The sequence below is a fragment of the Lichenostomus cassidix genome, chromosome 18 (genome assembly GCF_008360975.1).
Source record: "Lichenostomus cassidix isolate B80296 chromosome 18, HeHo_3.0, whole genome shotgun sequence".
Classification (NCBI taxonomy): domain Eukaryota; kingdom Metazoa; phylum Chordata; class Aves; order Passeriformes; family Meliphagidae; genus Lichenostomus; species Lichenostomus cassidix.
Window position 1 is genome coordinate 10150888 of NC_139498.1, and position 12517 is coordinate 10163404.

The following is a 12517-nucleotide window of genomic DNA, read 5'->3' on the forward strand; positions in this document are numbered from 1 at the left end:
GTCAATTAGTTAACTCCAGATTGGTGACATTTTCCAAAGTGATGAAAGTGAGAGAAGGAAAATTGTGCTATTGAACACTTAATGTCAGGCAAAATTGACTGAACTCTCCCAGGACAGAGAAATGGCTTTTCCATAGCCTGGGAATGTTGTACCTGCTGCAAATTATAATTGGCAGAAGAGCACAGTTCAAAGCAGAGTCTTCACAAATGCTTTGTAATGCTGTCCCACATTTTGGGGTTAACCAGCTCCATTTTACTGCAACTGTTGCTCACAGAGCAAGGGAAAATGTGGAGTAGACACATGAAAGGAGAGCCTGGTGGGTGGGCAGGAGATTGGCTCCACTGGGGCAAATTAATTGCCGCTATTATTGGGCACTGGCACTGCCCAGGGATGCAAATTCTGCCTGTGCCACTGCTCAAGTATTTACAGCACAAAAGTAGCTCTAACATATCAGCAAAATGCATTCATTTTACAACGTGGCATTAATACATTTAATTAGCAATGGCTTATTAGATTCATGTCTGTTATTATGCATTGTTTTTTAAATGACTGTAATTGCCCAAACAAATCTACAAATGTATTTACCTTGTTCATGGCTGCGAGTCTCATTTAAAAAGCTTTCAGACTGTACAAGGCATTCATGGAGTTGTAAGCAGCCCCTCTAATTGGAATGCTGGTGTTCCTGGGAGTGCAGAGGGAGGTTTGAGGCTCTAAACACCTTGTCCAAAGGCCTTGAAACCCATGTATGTGTGCAGACTTTAGGGCTGACTTCTAGGAAACCCCTAAAACATTCATTTTTATCAGGGGCAAAAGCCATGAGGCGAAACCTGAGCCTGAATTCAGTGTCTTGGTTCAATGTTTCTGAGAATCTGTGGGGAGCTGGGATGAGGAGCTGTCAGCTGTGAGAGCTCCAGTGCCTGAACCTCTCTGGTTCCTGGGAAGGGCTGTTTCAGTCTCACTGCTGAAAATGCTGCCTTGGAAAAAACAGAATATTTGTAGTGCTGTGTGAGGTTTGATGGAACCCACATGAGGAAAAGTTGCTTATGTCCATGATGGAAGTTTAGTCCAGGTCAGCAGCTCTAGAGACCTTGGCACATTCATTTGCATGATAATCACACAGAATCACAGAATTACAGAATCATTGAGGCTGGAAAAGTTCTCCCAGCCCATCCAGTCCAAGCTGTGCCCAATGCCCACCTTGTCCCCAGCCCAGAGCACTCAGTGCCACCTCCAGGCCTTCCTGGGACACCTGCAGGGATGGGGACTGCAAACCTCCCTGGGCAGCTCCTGCCAAGGCCTGAGCACCCTTTCCATGGAGAAATTCCTGCTGCTGGCCAAGCTGAGCCTCCCCTGGCCCAGCCTGAGGCTGTTCCCTCAATCCATCTTGGGACTCTGCATGGTGTTGGGATCAGGAATGGAGTGCTGACCTGCAGCTGCCTGGGGCTCACCAGGATTCCTGCTGCAGAAAAACCCAAGTGAGAGATCCTCCATCCCCTCTGCTTAACAGAGGTTTTCCTGCAGAATCCTCCTGGACAACCATCAAACCCTGGGAATGATGGGAATACACATGGGAATCCAGAAATGGGGAAATGATTCTAAGAGACAGGTGGGGTTCAAAGGGCTGAGAAAATGATGCAGCAAATGCATAATTGTTGAGAGGAAATAAGAGGTTTTTCAGCTGCAGACTGGCAGATTATTTGGCTTGGTGTGTCTCTTCTGTTTGTCAGAACAGAGACAAGAGAAATCTGAACAAAACCATCTTTGGAAATCCTGCCCTGCTTCCCATCTGCCGTTGCTGGGTACTTGGTATGGAATGGGATTGTTAGGGCACTGCCTGCACTTGGACTGTGCTCTGGCTACTTAACGAGGGTGTCAATTAATTACTGTGATGTTGTTGTTGTGAAGAGGCAGCAGAGAGGAGGAGAATGCTCAGATGCTGAGCTGTGAGTTGCTGTCTGTCTGAGGGGTCTGGCTGGACAGGGAGAGTTTGGTTTGTCCCTCTCCAGGGGAGGTGGAGGCTGTGTGGAGTGTTGGGGTTTGCACAGAGCAGGGAGAAGGTTCTGGGGGTAAACACCTTCTGACTCCATCCAAAAAGCTGAGGTGATGAGTGTTCCAGTGGGAATGTTTCCTTGGGAAGCTGGGATGACCTGAGCAGCATGAGCACAGGAGCTGTTCCTGCCTGAGCCCCCAAACATTCCTGCTCTCACACCAGCCTCCAGCTGGTGTCACATCTGGGCTCAGTCACATCCACAGCCTGCACTGGCTGCACCACCAGCCCTCCAAGGAGGCTGGACAGCACAGGGGAAGGTGGAGTGGGGTCTGGTGTATGCTGCCAGGGCCACTCCTGCCTGCCCACTCTGCATCCCAGGGCAGAGCCAGAGCACCTGCTCTGTGTTCAGGGAACTTGGGTGGTGCTAACTCTCTTCCAGGCCCAAACTCAAAAGACAGGGTGATGGGAGATCCTCACATTTGTGTCCTCTGAGCTGGGAGATCCCATTTGCACCGGTGAGGGCAGCAGAAGGGAACAGTCCATGGGGAATAAGGGCCATGGGGGATGAAGGATGGTCCATCCCTGCTCCAGCCAGAGGAGGAGATCACCCTGCCAGGATGGATGTACTGCCCTGGGGTCACACCTGCAGTCTGAGGCAGCAGAGGCTTGCACTGGCAGAAGTGCAGCCAGAAGCAGAGGGGGATGTCCCCAAAACCCCTTCTCAGCTGGGGATTCTCCCTCCTGAGGAAGTTCCCATGTGCTGAAGGGCACAAGGCAGCCCTGCCCCAGCTGTGTCACCCTCCCTGCTCCCCCAGGACCCACAGAAACCAGAGCTGCCCTGGGGCAGAGTGAGGTGCTGAGGAGGAAGATGCTCCCCATGCACAGCTCAGCTCTGGGAGGAGCTCAGGGAACCCCTGAGGCTCAGGGATGTGATGTTTCCAGGCACATTTCTAGGGAGGAACCGAGGGCATTCCCTCTGTGCCTTCCTTTACCAACTCTGTGACACTGTGATAAGCTACTGTGGCTACTTTGGATCCATTCAAAGGTTTATCTCATAGAATCAGAGAATTATTAAGGTGCAAAAAGACTTCTGAAATCATCAAATCCAACCTTAGTCAGGTCCATGCTTGGGTCACATTGAGAGCTTGAAATCTGTGAGTTATTCACCAACAAATGAGCTTCTGATTGACATTTTCCTTCCATTTGTTACCAAAATGGGGAGGCTCCAGCCCCACAACTGCCTCTCCTTCCCCCTAGTCTCACTTCATGCCCTTCCCTGTGAGTTCCTCCCTTCCAGGGAGCATTTCCTACTGCTGTTTGCATAAATCACAGGGAGAGGAGAGGAGAGGAGAGGAGAGGAGAGGAGAGGAGAGGAGAGGAGAGGAGAGGAGAGGAGAGGAGAGGAGAGGAGAGGAGAGGAGAGGAGAGGAGAGGAGAGGAGAGGAGAGGAGAGGAGAGGAGAGGAGAGGAGAGGAGAGGAGAGGAGAGGAGAGGAGAGGAGCTGGCACAGCAACACTGCCAGGAGACATGCTGGGGGCCACAAGCTGAGAACTGAGAGCCTCAGGAGATCAACCCTCACTTCCCAGCACAAAAGGCAGCATGAGGGAATGTAGATGTGGATCTGATTACAGTGGAGAAAGATGTCAGCCCTGGAAATTAATTATCTGCTCTTCAAAAGGACCAAGTTCCCCAAGTTAATGATAATTAGGAATAGAAAATTGTAGAGGGGGAAACGCAAGTGAACAAAAGTGAAACATTCTCTAAAGAAAGGTATTGGGGAGTAAAAAGCCACAAGCAGAGAAGCAATTCTGACAGAAAGCCTGGAGGGTGGATGGAGTTAGCAACTGAATGGAGAACAACTGCAAAGGGAAAAAAAGAATTCTTCACAAAGCAGAACTGGGAGATGTGGGAAATTGCTAAGGGAAGCTGAAAACAGTGGGAGAGAGGCTGTAACAGGCAAAATTACTGTCAGGGGGTTCCTTCCTCACTCCACATCCAGGAGTGAGGAAGACTGCTGACAGGAATGCAGGAGGACAGCAAGCAGGCAGGTGAAGGTCAGATGGACTTGTTCAGCTCAGTGCTGCTCAGCCTGGACCTGAGCTTGGGGACTGAGTGCACACAACCACCTCCAGGGCTGCCTCATGCCCAGGTTTATCCCAGCTGTTTCATGGATCAGATGTGGAAGAGCATCCTGGCCCTGGCTCAAGGGATGATCAAGACAGGCTCCAGGTAACTCCCCCAGCCTGCTCCTGTTTGGTTTGGAGGAAGCCAACAGGGAGCCATGGCATGTGCTCAGCTCTAATCGCTGCTTTGGAGAGAAGGACACCACAGTCTGGTGGTTCTGGGGAAATCTTGCATGTTGGGAGACATTTGTCTGTGCTCCCTTGTGGCTAGCACAGGTCTTTCGCAGGAGAATTTTTTCCTGTGTTTTATAAACAAAGATAAAGTTTGGATGTTATTATAAACAGTGTCTCGAGATTTGGACAGTTCAGGCCTGGCCAATCAGGCCTAGGGGGAGGTTTCTGACTGACCAATCTGGGTGACCTCTGAAAAATCTATATAGGTTGGAATCAAACAATAAAAGCTCTCTTTTTATGCCACACTGAGAATCCAGGTCTTTCTCTCTGCTAGCGGCTCAACAGCGACACTCCCTAAAGCAGGGGAAAGAATCCCTCCATCTGCAGCCACAGGGGTGTGGAGATCCCCTGGGCTCCATGCTGGTGTGCCCATGGCTCCCTGAGAGCTGCCCTGGATATCTGGCAATTTCCAAAGCCCCAGATGGAAAGGCCATGTGGGACAACCAAGTTAGATGAAGTGCTTAGAAGAGGACATGAATGAAAGGCCAAGTGGAATCTAAAGCTGGATTAAAGGCCAGCAATGCAACTGCTGCCAGAATTTGAGGCTTTGTAGGACTTGGGTCTTGTCAAACAAACAACTCAATTCCAGGGTGGGCTGACAAAGGTAAGTGCATAATGGGGTTAGTCCACGGGTGGCATTTCATTTAATAATGCATAGTATGTTAATAAAAGTTTCCTTTGGGAAATGCAGAGTGGGTGGGGATGGCTGCCTGACATATGGAGAGGAAGGAGTTGCTCATGGATCAATCATGACCTGCTGTGCCCTCCCAGTGGGAGCAGATCTGACTGGTGCTGCCAACACCTACCTGGAAATGGATGGAAAAAGATGTCCAGAGCTCAGCAGTGAGCTGGGAACAGCTCTTTTTTGGATGAGACTCCTGAGTGCCCAGCCCTGCTCCAGGGCTGCTGCACAGTGTTTAGTTCATGACTCAGAGAAAAGCTGAGAGCTCTCCATCCCTGCAGGCACAGGGAGAGCTGAGAGATTGTCTTCCATTCTGCTCCTTATCTTTGAGATAAGTCATCCTCACAGGGTGATTTCCAGAGACAAACTCCTCCCATCAGGGCTGTGAGTGCTTCCCTCAGTGCTCTGCCTCCTCTGCTGCAGCCCAAGGGGCAATGACTCCTCAGGGAAGATTCTTCCCAGCTAATTAGAGGAACCAATCGTGGCTGCACTCAGAGATCACAGAGCCAGCATGGCCTGGTGATCAGCAAGCCCAGCTGTCAGCTCTGCCTGCCCAAAAGTCCCTGATCCTGACCCTGTTCCCATCATCCCAGCCACCTTCCTCATCTGCCACCCCTTGGGAGTCATTTGTCCCCAGCTTGTTTGGTTCAGGAGCATCTGGGCTGAGGCAGGGACAGCATCTGCTGCTGGCCCAGGCTGGGCTGGTGGGACAGCAGGGACAGGGACCTGTGGCATGTGACAGAGCTGGAGCAAAGTGTCAACCTCACTGCTCTGTGTGGGGGGAAGCAAGAGCAGCATCTCTGCAAATTAATGAGACATGGGAGTGCCAGCTGGGATCTACTTGACTGCAGGTGACCTCTGCATCTGGGAGCAGTGCCAGGAGTCAGGAGGATGGAGTGATTGCTATGAGCTGATGCAGATAACAATAAAACACCTCTATTAACACTGACAAAGGATGAGAGTGAAGAAGTGCTTTGTCAGGAGCCATCTCTTCCCCCTCAGTCTCCACGTACACACTTTTTGTCTGGTTTAACGTCCAACTGTGGCTGAATAGGCTGAGATTGCTGTGAGTGAGAGTTTCCCCCACCCTGGCCATCACTTCTGCTTGTTCATCCATCCCTGAGCTCATGATGATCAGATCACAGCATGACAAGCACCAGGGTTCCTCCAAACATTCCTCGTGGCCTCATCCTCAAACCCATGCTGAACCTTTCCAGCTCTCCCTTGTGTTGTACACAATGCATGCATAAGAATTATTTATAATTACTTTAATAATGTATGGTCTCAAAGACATCATGGCAGCCAAAAGGGTTGTACTGGGAAATAGAGATGCATCTGGATCTGCCCTGGAAAAGAGAACAGCCTGAGGCAGTCCATTGCCCACATCCATCCTCAAACAAGCCAGCAAGCAAATGCTTTCAGTCCTGCTGGAAAATGGTTCTGTTGGTTCAACCTGCAGCAGGAGAACATGGATATCAGAGAGGTGGATCAGCAGGACAGGAGGAAAAGGGCAGCACAGAGAGATCTTCCAAAGAGCCATTTGTGCTGGGAAGGAGCAGGATGTGTGCTGGCTGGCAGACCCAGAGGAAGGCTCTGCTCACTGGGAGAGCCTCTGGGGGTGCAGAGCTGCCAGGAAATGGGTGCAGACCATGTGCAAAGCTCTAGAGAGGATTTTGGTGCTTCCCCAGGTCGTTGCTGCACTTGCTTACCCAGTATTTTAGACTCCACAGGAAATCAACCTCCCCTTGGAAAGAGTGGTCAGAACAGTGTGTGAATGAACTCCTGCAGCACACGGGGAGTCAGCTGTAGTAGTAGAAGCACAAATATCTCTCTCTGCAAGACCTGCTGGGGAGCTGAGGATGCTCTGGCAGTGCTCTGGGGCTGCTGCAGAGAGTGGTGGGTGAAACCACACTGGACCAGGGACACAACTTGAAAAAAATACATACCTTTAAATAATTAAAAGCCAGAGGGTTATTAGTTCTGTGTGTGCTTGTTCCTGTTTTGTCCTTCCTGGGAAAGAACTGCACATCTTTTCCTGCTCTGAATATGCCTGGCTTCAGCTCCCAGACCCTCTCCTGTTGCTTTTCCAGTTTATTGAGCAGCCTTTCGGAACTTGGTGTTTTTCCACATTAAGCTGCTCTGTGTTGTGAGCACATTGTCTTTCAAGTGTCTCCTCAATTAGCTAAACAGGTTGAGGTTTTAAATCCTTCACTTCAAAGTGTTCTCTTCCCCGCTCAAATCATTTTTATGGCTCTTTTTTGCACTCATTCCCTTTTTATCATCCCTCTAAAGTGTGTGGATGGCCTCAGCCCATCATCCCCAGGGGCTGGAGTCACCTCCCCACCCTGGACCTCTGTTGGAACACCTAAGAGCAGTGTTGGCTTCCTTGCTGCTGAGTCACACTGATCCCTGAGCTGCTCTGACCCCTAAATCCTGTGCTGGTATTTTTGGGATCAGCCTCAGTCAGGGCTGCATCAGCTCAAAGCCCTGCCAGACCTCCCTGCAACACTGAAATGGGAAAAGCCTGGCTGAGATGTCAGTTGGATCTTCCCTGTGCTCACCCCCTTTGAGAACAGTGGTTCTGGTTTGCTCCATGTGCTCTTAGGCCTCTGCTTGGCAATCCCACAGCTCCCCGAGGCTGTCACTGCCATTCTCAGCTTGGGCACAGCACTCATCACCCCCAGAGCACCCTGCAGAGTGTCCTGGCTTCTGCAGGAGACACAAAGCCCCAGACAGCCCTACCACAGTCCCTACAGACCCCAGTGTGCCCAGTGACCTGCTGCTCCCAGCAGGGCTCTCCCCAGCCCAGCCCTGGCTGCTGTGCTGCCAGAGGACAAGGGACAGCCTGTTCCATCCTTCCCTGGCCTGTTTGTTCCACATCGATTGACTGGCTGGGCAGGGATGTGCTTCTGGCTCTGCAAGGAGAGCAGAGAGGGAGGGCTGCAGGCTGGAAGGACAGAAGTGCCTTTCCTATGGTTTTGTCCTGACTTGGATATCTCTGTGCCCTTCCACAGCCACAGCTGACCCTGCAGGACACCTGCCTGCTGCTTTCCTGCAGCTCTGAGCACACAGACAGCAATGTGCTGCTGCCTCTGTCCAACACTGATCAGCAGGGCTCCTGGGAGGTTTTCTTGGCAGGAATTAAAGAACAAATGCTCTAGAGACACAGATAAAGTGCAGGAATTGTGTGCAGAACTCTCAGCTCTCTGTCCAGCCAGGTGTGGTATGTGCCATGAAGTCACCTCCTTCAGTCGCCTCCTCTAAAGGCACCCCAGGGATGCTGGAGCTGCTGTGATCACAGACCTGGAGACCTTCCCACTCCTCAGGGAACAGAGCCCAGCTCCCCATGGCCTGTCCTGGGAGCTGCCATTCTGCTGAGCAGCCTGGCAGAACATGGCCCTGTGTCACCCTTGAGGTGACACCACAACCCCTGGGGTGCTCTCAGCACTGCTGCCACCTCCCCACACCCAGCACAGAGGAACTCATGTCCTGCAGCCTTTAGGGATGTCCCTCCAGGGCTGTCCACATGGAATCACACAATCATTCAGGGTGAAAAAGACCTCGAAAATCAATCTGTGCCCAATGCCCACCTTGTCCCCAGCCCAGAGCACTCAGTGCCACATCCATCCTTCCTTGGACACCTGCAGGGCTGGGCACTCCAAACCTCCCTGGGCAGCTCCTGCCAAGGCCTGAGCATCCTTTCAGTGAAAAAATTCCCCCTGATGTCCAACCTGAGCCTTCTATGGTGCAGTTTGGGCCCATTTTGTCTTTCTGCCACTGTCCTCTGGGATGACAAACATTTTTACATGGGATGATGAACTTCCTTTTAAAAAGAGCCTCATAGCAGTCAGGCTTTGGAGAGTTCCTGGAAATTTGATTCAAAGTTTGGGACAAATTACCCAGGAGAAGAACCTGGCTTCATCCACTCATCTGGGGAGAACTTCAGATGTGCCTGGTTCAGCTGTGCCCAGGTGTGCCTGGGCTTGGGAATGTGTCCTGTCTGTGTCAGCACCAGCCTGATCTTCCAGGGATGACATGACCATTCCCACAGCATCACCATTGCCTGACTATCCCCTGCCAAAATCCTTCATCACGTGGTTCAGGGCTACTCTGTTCAAAAGAGCCCTTCAGTGAGGGCAGTGCCTACTCTGATACCCAGTGATCTGTACCACGCCTGTGGCTGATGGGGAGATGAAGCCACCATGTCCTGGAGAGCAGGGCAGGCTGTTCAGACCTGGGGACACACCTGGATGTGGTGACTGCGTGTTTTGGCCATGTAGTGTTTGTTTAATCACAAAGCAGGTAGGTGGCTGCCAGCTGAGACAATGAGAAATTGTCCCATTTTACATGGAGAGCTTTTGAATTCCAGCACGGAAAGCTTTTGAATTCCAATGCAGCAGAGCCCAGACAGTGACTAATAGGCTCTTCAACAGGTGCTAACTTGAATTTACCTTGGGAAAAATACGTGAAGTGGAAGGCAATTAATCAGATAATCCAACATTTGACTAAATCTGTTTCTTGAACTCTTTGATCTCTCCAATTAGCTGCTACCAGGCTGCCTTGGAAAAATACCTTCCAGTGTAACAGGGGTGGGTGAAAACCATGAATTAGCACCTCCAGTGCTCAGAGCTGGGTCAGTCAGCTGGTGGAGATGGAGCAATTGGTGCTCCTGAAGGTCACCCCAGCAGTGCCAAACAGCACAAACAGCTCCAGGGGACACCCAAGTCACCACAGCCCTGACAGTCCTGAAGTGTGAGCATTGCACAGCTGCAGTGAGTGGATCTGAGTGTGCCATCATACTGGGAGTGAATTCCAGAGAATCATGGAATGGCTTGGGCTGGGAGGGAGCTCAAAGCTCATCCCATCCACCCCCTGCCATGGGCAGGGACACCTTCCACTGTCCCAGGTTGCTCCAAGCTCTGTCCAACCTGGGCTTGAAATGTCTCATACTTGGGTTAGAAGCTGTTCTGTGCTGCTGGGAGAGGAGAGAAGGTGCAGGAGGAAGATACTCCAGGGGCTTGAATAGCCAGCAGCAAAATCACTCCAGTGTGAAGGAAAACCCTGGAGTCTCTGGGAGTGCTGCTGGGGTGGGACTGACTGCACAGGCAGGGCAGTGATGGGATCATTGCTCCAGTGCAGGCTTTTTGTTCACCAAATCAAGATCCCCATCTGTGTCCAGCTTGTGCCTTTCAGCAGCTGCCTTGGGAGCTGGGATGGGAAGGGAAACTGCCAGTCAGAGGCAGCTGAACTCAGCCAGGTGGTAAGAAACTTTGGCTCCTTTCCCTGTTCACCCCAAGCAGGGATGTGCTGTTTTCCTGCCACCAGCCTTGGACACAGAGGTGGCACTGAGCTGGTTGTGCTCTGGAAGCAGCCCAGCCTGGAGGGACAGGGAGAGCTGCTGGGTGACCTCACTGCAGAGGACTGACTCCAGCAGGTAAACAGCCTGAGGGGGCTGAGTTAGTGCAGGAGATTAAGTCAAGATCTAAGCCAAATTCCCCAGGCGGTAAAGCTTTTCCATCATGGTCTGCTCACCCTTTACACTGAAAGCCAGCTCTGCATGTCCCCAGGCCAACCTCCTTCAAACACAGGCTGAACAGGGAGAACACCCCATCCCATCCCATCCCATCCCATCCCATCCCATCCCATCCCATCCCAGGCAGTCCTCATTTACCCACTCCATCCTTGGAGACTCCACAAGCAGCTCTCCAGCCCCATGGAGGGGATGTTTCTGTGCAAACACAGCGCTAAGAAACCCTGGGTAAATGCCTCTTTATTTTGCTCACAGCAGGCAGCTCAATTTGTCTCTAATGAGCACTAACACGCTCTCTGCTATCACTCAGAGCAATTATTCTGGACTCACTGGTTGCATGCAGAGCTCGGATACTCAGCTAACAGCCTGTGCCAAGCACTGCCTCAGTGGCAGCTCCGGGTGGACAGTGTGACCAGGTGACCCAGCAGGAAGAGGCAGGTCAGCAGCACAGTGTGACACAGAGCCAGGACATGGCACAGGGACAGTGATTGTCTCTCCTCGGGTGAACAGGTTCCACCCTCAGCTCACAGCACAGTGACAGAGTTTGGCTGCTCAGGCTGCACAGGCTGCTGACAGAGGAGAGACCAGCTAGGACCCTGCCCTGGCCACTGCTCCCTGCCTGGTGGCTACCACAGGTGGACAGTGGCTTTTGGGGTGTGGTCACCAGCCCTGTGCTTTCGTGTGGCAGGAGACAGGAGTGGCCCTGCAGGCTGAGGGACAAGCAATCTGCCCTCTTCAGTTCCTCTTCCTCCCCTAAGGTTTTCCTCCTCCATGTGTTTCTCAGCCTCTGTAAAGAGTTTCTGTGCATCCCTGAGTCTGCAGAGGAGCAGCATTGGCAAATGTGAGCTGGGGGCTCATCCTCAGCAAGGAATACTGAGACCCTTTTGTCAGGAAAACTAATCCACAAACTCCAGAGATTTATGTCCAAAAAGGAGACAGAGGAGTCCTGTAACTTGATTCATTAATAAATTGAGAGGTCATGGGCATTTCCCCTGGGGTCTCTCAGACTGTTAGAGGACTTAGCCTCCTTTTTATCCTAATTTCCCAGCTGCATTTCCCTCTCTCTTTCCCCTTTGGCTGAGGTACTCGAGAAGTACAGACTTCCTGAATTGCCTAATACAGACCCCCTTCTAATGTACATTCTCCTTTCTTCTTTTTCTTGTGTCTGTGTTGTTGTAGTTCATTAACACAGACTTGGGTAAGTCAAATTAGGGGAATTCCTATGGAAATCCTTCCCATTGTTTCTTCTATGTCACAGTATTGTTTCATCTTACCAGCAGACTCAGGTGTTATCTTAGCAGCCTTTGGTTTGTTAAGACACTCCCTTATTCCTTTCACTTTCCTGCTCACAAAGGCAAAACTTCCTGTGAATTCTTCTCGTGCCCAGGGGTGGGACATGAAAACAGGACCTGGAGATGGAAAGGAAGATCTTGCTGCCCACGGTGATGTGAGTTTGTTTCCCTCCCGTCCATGCCCTGTGACATTGCAGATGAAGCACATCTGGGATGTCCCACGGCCCAGGGACAGAAGCACAGCCCTGCTCTGAGAGCTGTGCCTGCTCCAGATCCAAGGGGCAGAGCTGGGGTCAGAGCCCTGGGGTAGATCTGCAGCAGGGCTTGAAGAGCTTCACAGTCTCTGTGGTTTTGTCTGTCCAAAATCACAGGCTTTGGGACAAATCCCTGCGGGATTGCTGCCTGGAGGTTCCTGGGGAGTTGCTAATGAATTTTTGAGGAGCATTCTGCAAATCCAGGGCAGCATTGTCTCATTAACCCCACAGGCAGAGCCTCAGGGTGAGTTGGGGGTGAGCTGAGCAGGGCTTTCAGCCATTCAAACAACCACTGAAGGGCATTTCAGAGGTATTTCTGTTTGGATTTTCAGATGGCCCACTCAAGTAAAAATAGTATTTGTTGGTCCAAAACCTGCTCAAAATATAAAAATAAAGACTTGCAAATAAGAAA